Here is a 12899-nt window from a genome sequence, read left to right as displayed (position 1 = left end):
ATTAACCGTGTGTGTGTGTGTGTGTGTGTGTGTGTGTGTGTGTGTAAATATACCATCAGAAGATGATATAGGAAAGTTGTAAAAAATCCTCAGTATTATACAAATGTCCATTTTCTGTCTTTCACATTTCTTGCATGGGCTGGAAGGACAGAGTTTCTCTCTCTATAGCTCCTGTGTCTCCTTACTGGCCTTTCTTACAACCTCAGAGCTATTTACCCTGGCATTCTCCTGAAATCTGTAGATTATACCTCCTAAAACTTGTAAATCCTCAAAACATAAAGCTCATGAAGGAAAAAGATGTGCACTGGACTCTTGGTGCTTGGAGCCTTCACATTTTCCTTGCACTTGCTCACCAGAGCACACAGACACACCCACAGTTCACTGACCACCACACAAAGGCTTGGATGGCATCCTTTGATCTAAGCTCAGGGACACTCTCAGTCACCATGTGTAACCACTTACCTAGCTCAATGATGCCCTGCAAGACAACTGAATTGCATTTTAATTCCAACCCTCTTCTATTTGGGAAAATTCCAGGGCTCAGCAGGAATGAAGAGCCTGCCGCAGGTCACAGAGTCAGCAAAGGTCAAAACAGTAACTAGAACAAGGAATCCAGGGCTCTCACTCCATCACTCTGTTGTTTGCTGGATGTGGCAGATTTCTGTTCAGGCAAAGATCTGAGGTCTGCAGAGCTGCAGTGTAAGGATTTGGCACTGTGCAGCACAGTGGAGTAATCTTTCCCTAACACTTCCCCAGGCCTAAAAGCCATATAAGGAATCTGAGTCTCTAGCCCAGTTACCAATCAGCCTTGACAAACTTGGTATTTTGCCAAGCCGTATACTCCATCATACCCACTGGTTGCAACAGGCAGATCCATCTACTGATTGTAAATGTTGAGGCTTAATATCTCACTTAAAAAATGGTCATCTCTTCACACCTAATTATCATCTTCCAAAACGTATTTATTTGACAATCTCAAAGAAAAACTCCACTTGTACAGAGGACTGAGGATTTCATGGTCTAGGCTTTCTACTAGCCACTATCCATTACAACTATTTTAACCCTGGTTCACGTTTTACTGGAAATAGAGGCACACAGTAGTCCAATGGTTCCAATAGCACATTCTTGTAATAATCTTCTAAAATAAAACTTGAAGAAGATATTATGAAAAAGAAAACAACAGACTGTGCTGCCTTTTTTTTTTCTTTTTTTGCTGCCCTTTTTTTGTCTTATCTTTATTAAATATACATTTTCTTGAAAGAAAAGAAGGAAAACACTCAGGTTCCAGGTGCACTTTATCAATACAAAGTTTAACCTGCCGGCCAGGAAGCAGCTGGAAACACTGACCTCCTGTACTTGTCCCTGAGTGCCTCTCAGAGAACCCTTCCATGTCATGGTCCTTTAGTCGCTATACCTAAGAAGTCCTTTATTCCTCTGTTCCTCCTGTAGCGAGCAGATTGGTATGTGGCCATACAATGTTTTTGTTGCACATTATCAATACTCCATACCTCTCAATTTTGCAGAAGCAAAGCCTTTGGCTTTAGTTTTATTATAAACCAGGTATTTTTACAAAGTTAGACAGATGCTATCCTGAAGAAATTTACAGTAGAAAAACAAACCCCTGGCCAAGGAGATAAGCTCATTAAAGCTGAGGCCACGGCATTCATAACACAGAAATTTTGTTGGGTTCAACTCTTAGCTACCCATAAGCAAAATTAGAAAAACATATTCTAGTTGGGGAGCTATTTTTTGGAATCAAGAAGAATGAATTCAACAGCTTCTGGCCATCTGTGTATGTTTTTTCACTTTCGTAGCCTCTGCTGATTGGAATGTTTTCTGGTATCTTGGCCTCTCTTGGGGAAAACAGGCAATTAAGCCTTCCAGAGACCAACAATTGTATAGGAATGGCTTTCAACCAACACTTATTCACTTAGGAAATAAGTACTGCTCACTACATACCAATTTCTACACTAATATGTGCAACTATAGCCATGGTCCAGATGGATAAGCTTGCTATCTTCACAGAGCTTACAATCTAGAGACACATTGATCAAAAACACTGCTCAAATAATTACATAGATGGAAGAAAATTTGAGGTTGGATTTTTAAAAGTAGTTCTCAGGAAAATGGTGAATATTCAATGTTTTCAATACTGTTGCAATGTTTTAAATACTGACCTATGAAAACGTTGGTCCACTTTATTCCAAGATATGTATTTATATACATGTATATAATATATATATACATACTTATATGTATAATACATTAATTTTTACAAAGTTTTGGGGTTTTTTTGTGGAACCAGAGATTGTACTCTGGCCCTTGAGCTTGCTGGGCAAGTGCTTATACTACTGAGCCATCTCCCCGGCCCCCAATTTTTACAAAGATTTTAATGTAGACACTAAGATCTTAATGTGAATACTATGAATGCCATGGCTTAAAAGTTGAAGTATCCAAACAGAAACATGGCCCGTGAGTGAATAAACTAATAAATACATCTCATGCATATGTTTCAAATTCCACACATCTTCTCCCTCACTTTCTGATCTCCTCAATTGTGTCTTTTTAGCTGAAAAGATGAGATTGCTTCAGGCTTCTCTTTTGACTATGTAGAAGACATATAATATTTTTATTTCTGATTAGAATAATTACCTTAAAAATCCCAAAAAAGTACTTTTTCTTTTTTTTATTTTTTAAAGAAAATAGTACTTTAAAAAATAGAAAAAATACAGAATTGCACTACACAAAATAATAGGCATTCAACAGTGGTTTTCATAGTGCATAATGTTGCCTTCAAATTGGTTGTTCAGATTACCAAAGTGTGCAAAATTTTTGTAACAAAACATTTAAAAGGAGAAAAAAAAATTAAGCATTAACTGCTCCTTTCAACAAACCAGCAGAAATCAGCAGTAGCATTATCCAACCTATCCTATATATATACACAAAGATAACTTTTTCCCTTCCTTCCCAACAGAGTACTTTAACCTTTTATAAAACCTCCAAGGACAGGGTCAGGGAGATAGCTCAGCTGTCCAAGCGCCTGCTTAGGCAAGTGCAGGGACCCGAGTTCAATCACCTGGCACGCCGAGCCAACAACCAAGTCTGGGCCTGGTGGCACACACCTGTAATCCCAGTGCTGGGGAAGCTGAAACAGGAGGATCAATACAAGTCCGAGCCGTGTAGTGAGACCCTATACCAAATACATAAAATTAAATAAAGAAACACAAATCTCCAAAGACAGTTTCTCTTACCACTAGGCTCAGCACACGCTGATGCTTCCTAATTCCACAGCCAGCCACCTTCCGCCCCTGGTGTCACTTGGAGTTTCTGGGGTAAAGTAGAGCTGAGGTCACATGAGAGTGAATCCCAGAGTCAAAAGCTGAATAGTTTAGCCACCTCCACACTGGTTAGTGTAACACCATGAACTAAAATCCTAAAGTGTATTCTAATCTAAACCCCTTAAAGGAGAGTAAATTGTCCTGCTTGCATCCTACTAAATAGATACATTTTGCAAGAAATTTGCTTCTTACCAATGACTATTTCTTACTGATGTTTGACAAGATTAGCCAGAATCTTTCGCCAATCAACAATATAAGCTAACCTACAAAATCATCTGAAAAATCTTTAAATTTTTTTCAGAGTACACATTTTGTTTCTATTATATGGCATCAAAGGTCCACTTCTGAGCATCCCTCCCACTAAATAAACTAAAACTTCCCCCAAACAAAAGTAGGCATACCAATTTATGAAAGAATAAAGAATGTGGAAGAACCCGCATGTATATGGTCAACTGATTTTTGTACAATAGTATCAAGGCAGTTCAATGGGAAAAGGAAGATCTTTTTGACAAATAATATTGAGGAAAAAATTTGCATACAACCTGCTTCAAACCATATACAGAAATGATCTCAAAATAATCAGTCAACCCAATTATGTTTCATAAATCTCTATCATTTTCAACAGGAAGCATGAGAGAATTATGACATGAGAGAAGGCTAGAAGAAAAAAAAGTATAATTTGATCTCTGATAATATTTAAAAGTTCAGTATTTGAGAGATAGCTTAAGAATACAAAACAAGAGCTGGTCAAATAGCTCAGCAGATTAAAGCACCTGCAAGCAGGGGCAGGGGCTAGGGATTTGATCCCCAGCCTGCTGTGCCAGCCCTGCCCCCAGGCACACTGAGACAGCAATTGAGATTGAGCATGGTGGCACGTACCTGTAATCCCAGCACTGTGGAGACTGTAAACTGGAGAATCACTATGAGTCTGAGCTAGTAGGGAGACTCTCAACACTCTGTAGACCCTTCCCTAAGATACAGGAAAAAGCAAAAAGAATACAAAACAAAACAACAAGCTGCAGACCTGGAGAAAAATATTTGCTATGGATGTGTCAGAGGAATACTAATATCCTGAATGTATTTTTAAAAACTATAACTCAATAGTAAGAAGATAATCAATTTTTTAAAAATAAGTACAAAATTCAAATAGACATTTTACCTAGAATGATGTAAAGTGGCCCCCCTAAGCAAATGAATAGACACTCAAAGCATTAATAATCAGGGAGGTACAAATAAAAACTAAATGAGATACTAATAATTCACTCATTATATTTCATAATATATATATATATATATATATATATATTTAAACTGACAATATCAAGTACTGGTGAGGATGAAGAAACTGCTATTTTCCATTTTGGAAAAAAGTGTGGTCATTTCTTTATAGTTCAACATATACGCCATACCATGATACCATACCAGTCCAACATATACACCATACCACCTAGGTAATCTACTAAGTTTTCACCCAAAAGAAATAAAGACATACATCCCTAGTAAGACTTGCACACCAACATTCACAACTTTTTTGTAATGGCCAAAAACTGAAAACAATTTAAATGTTCATCAATAGATAAATGGATGAACAACTTGTGGTATACCCAAATAATGCAAAGCTACTCAGCAAGAAAAAAGAAAAAGGAACAAACTGGTGACACTCAACAAATAAAGACTGGAGGGGATTCTCAAAATCATGCTGAATGGCCAGGCATGGCAGTGCATGCCTGTAATCCCAGCCCTGGGGAGGCTGAGGCAGGAGTTTGAGGCCAGCCTGAAGTACATAGTGAGTTAAAAGGCAACATGAACTATATATTGCGACCCTGTCTCAAATTTCCTCCCACATATAGTGAATGCAAGAAATGCAACAAAAAGCAGGAGTGTTATGATTTTTAGCTATGCAAAATTCTAAAAAATATAAACTAACCTAAAGTGAAAGAAAGCAGATTAGTAGTTAGTTGCCTGTGAGTCTTAGTAGAAGAAAAGATGAATTTACAAAGGAGCTAGAAAGGAATCTAGGAAGGAAGAAATAACTGTCAACTTGATTACGGGGATGCCTTCATGGGTGTACACGTTGGTCGAAACTGATAAAAACTCATATAATTTTTTTTTTCTGTTTGCAGTACCAGGGATTGAACTTGGGACTTTGCATTTTCCAGGCAGACACAAATTTATACACTTTAAATGAGCACAATTTATTATACTTCCATCACACCTCAAGAAATGTGTAACATAATTAATACAGTTTGTCTACTTGACTCAACTCTAATTCAGTGCAGTGGATTGTTAACTTCACCCACATTTACATGTGTCTCATGCAATCCATGTGTATGGGCCAAATCCCCAAGTTAGATCACATTCTACTATGGAGTAAATGTGGGAAGAATAGAAGAATTAGCATTCGCACAGAGAAACCATATGTGATGGTTAAGAACAAACATCTGTGAGTTCAACATACTGAAACTGGAATCTCAGTTTTCTTTCTCACTTTTTAACTGATCTTCAGTGAAACTAAATTTTTTGCATCTCAGTTTCCTCACCTGTAAACTGGAAATTGTATGTCTTACCCTGTTATGATTTTGATGTGACACATTCTCCCCAAAGACTCGTGAACAGAAAGCTTGGTCCCAGGGCAGCCAAGTCCAGAAGCAGGAGTGGAGAGGTAGTTCGATTGTGAGGGAGAATCCATCAGTGGATTCACCCATTGATACGTTCATAGCAGAATGGGTTTTTAAATTTTTTTTCACAAGATCAGATCTTTATTTTTGAAAGAGCAACCTAAGCAATACACAGAATAAATGGGAAAGTCTCATTTGAGGGGAATTTGAGTTATGCTGTTGATCTACGGAGTTAACTCTGAACCTTTTTTTTTTTTATGTATTTAGTACAGGATCTACAGGGTCTCACTACACCAATCAGATTCACAGTGATCCCCCTGTTTTTCAGCCTCCCAAGCGCTGGGATTACAGGTGAGCGCCACCACACCCAGACTTGGTCGCAGTCTCAGTGTGCCCCAGGGGATGGGCCAGCACAGCAGGCTGGGGATCAAACCACCGGCCTCTACATCTGCCTAAACAGGCGCTTTAGTCTACTGAGCTATCTGTCCAGCAATAGGCTTCTTAACTTATAAGAAGCCCACACTGGGCTTCTTATCTTGAGTCATGTTCTTGATCTACAGAGTAGATTATGAAGACATTATCTTCATAATGTCCCAGCATATATTACACCCTCATTTGGTTTTGTCTTAAGAGGGTCTTTTCTAGGGTGATCTTGAATTCAAAGCCTCAATGATCCTCCTTCAGCCTCTTGAGTAGCTGGGACTATGGACACAGCCTACAATAGCCAGCTCCCCGTGCCTCTCTTAACCCAGCAGTTCTACCTCCAAATTGTACATTAGTACCTTATAAAATGCAGCCTGAAGCACTCTTTCACTATGTACAAAGTCCAAAATTCTTTCCTTCTGGCCAGCTTTGTGCTCTACCTCCTGACTTGTTTCCTTCATCCCAGTTCTCCTCTCAATTGTGACTTTATTTATACATTCATCTCACAACCTGGGATGTGTTACAGACCCTCTTCTCTGGTTCTGATTTCACTGTCATGAGCGTCTGCCCAACTGATGACACACCTTTAGATGAAAGCAGATACATCCCTTTCCAGGTTCAGCTGCTGAGGACACTACAAGCTTTAGTGGCCAATACTGTACTTCTACCTGAGGTCACACACCAGTTACAACACTTATAACTGTGTCTAAGGTTTCAGTTCATTCATAGTCCGGGCTCACAAAGGAGCATTTCCAAGTCTAACAAACCTGGCAATCAGCTTCTTTCTATATATCCCACTGCTAAAGACAGCAGACATTTTTCATCCACCTCTGCCTTTGGCTCAGCTGATTCATTAGAGCATCAAGTTGTTCCTCGGCTGGGCCATCTGAGTCACCCACCTGTCCATGTGTCTGTCAATATGTGAGTCACATGAGCTGGGGCCGGTGCTTCCCAGATGTCCACTAGGGGAAGGCCCTTTTGCTCCTCATCAGCAATCATGTTTTGGACATTATTAAATTCCTGCTGTATAAACTCTTTCATTGGGTCCCAAGTTACTTTAGGATCTGAGCTCTTGAGCTTTAACCTTTCCACGAACTCTGTCATAGCAGCCTCCAGTCCGCCTGAGTCTCTGCTTCTTAGTGCTTCACAGGCTCATATCGGGTTGACAACTGGTGGCCCTGATGTGCCCCATTAGCTGATCACAGCACACAGGTGAGCAGCCCGACTTCCTGGCAGTAAGTGCTCAAATCAAGCCCATGGTTCACGCATTTCCTCTTGGCTCTTCTTTCTGATTCATTCCTATGTCTGGGTTAAAAACAAACAAAAAAAAAAAATCCCTCTCTGCCTCAGTTTCCCCTTCTGTCTCAGATTCTCCTTGGTTGTCCTCTTCCACCTCACTTTCCGGCTCATCTTCCATGTGTTGCTCTATATCTTCCTGCTTTCCCTCTCACTCTCCTCCCTCGCTTCTCCCTCTACAGCCCTCTCCAGCTCTACTCTGGCCCCATTGTTGTCCTTCCCCACTCTGTCCCTATTGGCCAGGCCTGGGGGCCATGGATGCACTTGGCCGGGTGGTGACTGAGGAGCTTCAGCCTGTGCACCTCAGCATGGTGGTGGCAGTAGTGGCAGCCGCATTCCTGGCACACTTCCTCAGCCCCTGGAGCCTCAGCAGTCTGGCACTCACCACACGTGCCATCGTGAGGCAGCTCCGCCAAGGCTGTACCACTCCAGCAGCGGTGTGATGACTGGGACTCTGCGGCTGAGGGCTCAGGGGCTGCACACTCCTGGCATTCCCTCAGTGAAGCCTCTGCATGTTCACGTCCCCCGGGGGATCTTTCCACAGGAGTCCCCTCTGGCTGGGCCGCACTGCATCTCGGAGCTAGGTCTGGGGCCACAGCCAACCCTACCAGCCCAAAGCACTGGCCCTTGTACAGCTGCTAAATGGGCTTTTAAGAGGTGGGGGTCTAGTTGGAGGTAGAGCACTTGGGGTCTGCCATGTCCACTTGCTTTATCTCTTTCTCTTTCTCTTTCTCTTTCTGGCATGAGTGAGCCACTTTGCTCCACCACGTGCTCCCTGCCAAGGTGTTCTTCCTTGCCACGTGCCCAGAAGCCACAGAACCAAGTAACCATGGACTGAACACTCTGAAATCATGAGCAAATGCAATTTTTTCACCTTTTAAGTTACTTATGTAATGTATTTGCTTATAGTGATGTAAAGGTGGATAACACATACCCCGGAAGATTAACTTGGATATTCAGTAAGAATTTTACAAGTACATAAATCAAATAGGCCTAATAAATTAAAACACTGCCATAACATTCCAATAGTATCCAAAATTTCTAGTTCTTAAATGTATAGAAGATAATGAAATTATCCAGGCAAGCCTGGATAATTAGATGAAGAGTATTCTAGAAACCAATCATTGATTATCTCATCTTCAAATTTGTGTAAGTATTGAATATATTGTCATGGAGATATTACCACTATAAAATTATAACCAGCTTTTCTCAGATTCCATCTATATCCTCTTGTTTTATAATAACATCAAAGTACCTTTATAAGGCTATTATATCTAGAGAAGTTTGCCCCAAAATAATTTTAAGGGCCAGGGAGATAGCTCAGTAGAATAAGCACTTACCTGGCAAGTGTAAAGTCCTGAGTTCAATCCCCGGTACTGCCAAAATAATTAATTAATTAATTAATTAATTAATTAATTTTAAGATGATTTGAATCTCTTTATGTCTTTCTTTTTGACTATGTTTGTGACCTATTCTAATTTGGAACTACTTCATCGGGTGTGCAGAACTTGATGAATGTTAATACCTTTATTCCCTGGTTCAAGACTTATATCTATTAACAAAAATGCACAGGATAACACAGGAAAAGCCACGTGTGCCCATTGGGTGCAGAGATGGATTCCATAAGGAGCTTCGTGAAGGTTGCAGCAAAACACAAATATAACAGATGCATCATTTTACTACAGTTCCTTCTGATCCTGAGTTGATAGCAGTCTTTTTTCTATCATCCCAAAACAGAAGTTTTGTTCATATCATTGACAGTAAAGAAAGAGGGCCCTAAATAAGTGGGTTCTTAACACACAACATTTACTATGTTGAAAGCTTCCAATATCACTTCTTTAAGTTCTCCTAATAGCCCTCTTCTGCTTCATATAGGAAATCATCAAGCCTTGACTTGCCTAATGTGATACACGTTGTATGGAATATGAGCCAGGCATTGGACCTCCACAGGATCTGTGCACACAACTTATCTTCTGTACATTACATCACATCCCTTTCCAATGTGTGTGAGCTTATCAAAGGTGGCCTTATAGCTTATCTTCAAAATATATCTTCTTTTCTAAGATTGAAAGTGGACTGGAATACAGCAACATGAAGAAGAGAAGAAGGAGAGAAGTGGGTTCCTATCACTCCCAGAAGGATCTGCTATAAGAATTTAAGCCCCTTAGGAGAGTGAAGAAACAACCTTCAACAATGAAGAAGAAAGCAGGCAGCACTTTCTCCCTGAGCCAGTATACAGTATATCTACCTATACAGTAAATACACTTCTATATACACTAAGGTATATAGTAATCTAGAGTACAGAAAGTCAACACAATGTTATAATATTAAATGCTGTTAGAGAAAAAAAAATCACCTATAAAAGAAAGCCCATAAGAATTATGGAAGACTTCACAACCTAAACCCTCCAGTCAAGGAGAGCTCAGAGTGAAGTATTTCAGGCCCTGAAAGAAAACCTCCAACTCAAATTAAAGTACCCTGAAAAGCTATCTTTCAAAATTGATGGAAAAATAAGATACCACCATGACAAACACCTGAGGTAATCCATGAACAAAAATCAGCATTCCAAAATGTTTTGAAGGACATTCTAGAAAGAGATAGCAAGGACTACCACTCCGTGAGCCCCAAAAGACTAAATCCAACAGAGAAAGCAAGCAATTAAAATAGCAGAAAATGGAACAAACAACAGGAAAACACCATGACAAGGAGAAGTCAATATCTGTAAGTTATAAAGATCAATGTTCATGGTCTCAATTCACCAATCAAGGGTTGGGGATACAGCTTAGCAGCATAAGCCCCTGCCTGGCAATTGCAAGGTCCTGAGTTTGATCCCCAGTACCACACAAAAAAATTTTACCAATCAAAAGAAACACACTGGCAAAATGGATCAAGAAGCAAATCCAACATAGAAGAAACACATTTATTTCAAAAAGAAATTCATAAACTAAAAATCAAAGGATGGTAAACAATATTCTATGTGACAGGAACTTGGAAAAAATCAAGAGTAGCTATTCTGTTTGGACAAAAAGTGAATTTCAAGTGAGACTAATTGGGCCAGGGAGATGGCTCAATGGAAGAAGTGATTCCCTGGCAATAGCACAGGCCTTAGTTCAATCTCCAGTTCCACCAAAAAAAAAAAAAAAAAAAAGTGAGACTAATTAAGAGAAACAAAGAAGGTCACAACATCCTTACAAAAGGAATAATATAGGGCCATGGAAATAGCTCAGTAGAATAAGTGCTTGCCTGGCAAGCGCAAGGGCCTGAGTTCAATCCCCGGTTCTGAAAAAAAGAAAAAGGAATAATACAAGAGGAAGAGATAATAATCATAGAAGTACATAAAAATTACATAAGTACTAATATAATTGTAATGGGAGACCTAAATACCCCACTGTCACAAATAGACAGATCAATGGGACAAAATATCAACAATGAAATATTACAACTGAACCAATTTTTTTTTTCATTCAACAAGTATTTACTGAGTGTCTATTATGTGCCAGGCACTGACATCAGGCGTTGGGAATAGATACAGCAGAAGGACAGACCAGGTACCACCTCTCACGGAGCTCACACTCCGGTGCACACTCTAGCTTACATCTCAGCAGTAAGTAACATCATACTATCAAAACTAAGCACCAGAATGAAAACAGAGCTTATTACCTGAATAGTAAAAACTAAACCACCTAAAACTCAAACTTTTATAATGACTTAGAACAGATAAAATAACTTTTTACATGCTGTTAGAACAGATTTTAGCTACCAGTTAACTCTTATAGAATATGCTTCAAAGTGGGAAAGAACATAACCTGTTCACATGCAAATAACCTTTGACACTTGTGGTCAAGTCAGTAATTTTCAAGTGATCCATTAATTTTTTAAAATGCACTGGCCAGATGCTACTAGTATTCAAATCAAAGTGCTTTGTAATTGCTCAATATACATTTTATACATGTTATGGCCAATAAGGAGAAGAAACATATTCACTGTTTTAGCCTCCTTCAAATCAGAGAACCATTTAGAACTTTAGATCATATGAAATGCTAGCTTTCATTGTTAAACAAGTTAATTTCCTGCCCAAGTCGCAAGGAATTTTCAAATAATAAAAAAAAAGGGGGAATTCTTTGGTGTGCTTTGTTTTGGGTACCAGGAATCGAACTCTCAGCCTGGAAGTTGCCAGGCAGGCTCTGATGTGATCAGCTACACTCCCAGCCCTGAGGGAATTCTTTAAATCTGTAATTTTTAAATACATGAAACAAACTTTTAAACAAATAGCTTTAGTCAATTTTTACAGAGTATTCCATCTCACAACATCAGAATATATATTCTTCTCAGGTGTACATGGATGTTCTCCAGAATAGATCAGATACTAGCTCATAGGACATGCTTGAATAAACGAAAAGAATTAAATTATCCTAGGCACACTACCAGACCACAGTGCAATGAAATTGGAAATCAATGGCAAACAAAAACACAGGAAATTCATAAACACATGGCATTTAATAGCCCCCTTCTGAGCAACCAATGCCTCACAGATAAAATTAAAGAAGAAATTAGACAGTTTCTACAGTTACACAATAATGTCAGTAAAATATACTGGAATTTATGATATGATGAGGGAAAATTATAGCAATTAATATCCATATCAGAAAAACAATGAGCTCAAGTAAGTAACTGAATTTTGAACCTCTATCTTCTAGGAAAAAAAAATGAGCAAATCAAGCCCAAAGTTTGCACAAGGAGGAAATTGTAAAGATCAAAGAAGAAATTAATGTAATTGAGACTAAGAAAATAATACAAAAAATCAATGAATCAAAAAGCTGGTTCTTGAAAGATTAAATACAACTAACAAACTCTTAGGCAACCTTACTGAAAAATGGAAAGGGAAGGCTCAAACTGAAGGAATTAAGAATGAAAAGGGTGAAATCACAACAGATCCTTCAGAAATCCAGAAACTTATCTATACCTACTTTAAGAACTTGTATTCTGATCAGATAAAAAATGCAGAAAAAAATGGACAGACTCCTAGATATATATGAACTGCCAACGTTGAAAATTAGAAAATAGAAAATAGAAAATAAATTACACATTGGTCTCCTCAGTTCAGCTGCTTGCTTCACAGGTGACAACGTGTATAGTTAGTCAGGGTGAGAATTCTACTCAGTAACTGCTATTTTCGAAAACCTGATGGAGATTCTGAGGACATTGCCTTAACCATCTTGTTTAT

The 12899-nt window shown here is 39.0% G+C and overlaps 1 pseudogene; it reads right to left on the bottom strand.

The window, feature by feature from the left end:
* Positions 1-7153: 7153 nt before the first annotated feature.
* LOC101579782 lies at positions 7154-8506 on the bottom strand (annotated as a pseudogene).
* Positions 8507-12899: the final 4393 nt, after the last annotated feature.

Source organism: Octodon degus, unplaced genomic scaffold (genome assembly GCF_000260255.1).
Source record: "Octodon degus isolate 3935 unplaced genomic scaffold, OctDeg1.0 scaffold00020, whole genome shotgun sequence".
NCBI classification, from domain to species: domain Eukaryota; kingdom Metazoa; phylum Chordata; class Mammalia; order Rodentia; family Octodontidae; genus Octodon; species Octodon degus.
The sequence above is the reverse complement of the archived record's forward strand: the minus strand, read 5'-3'. Positions and strand labels throughout refer to the sequence as shown.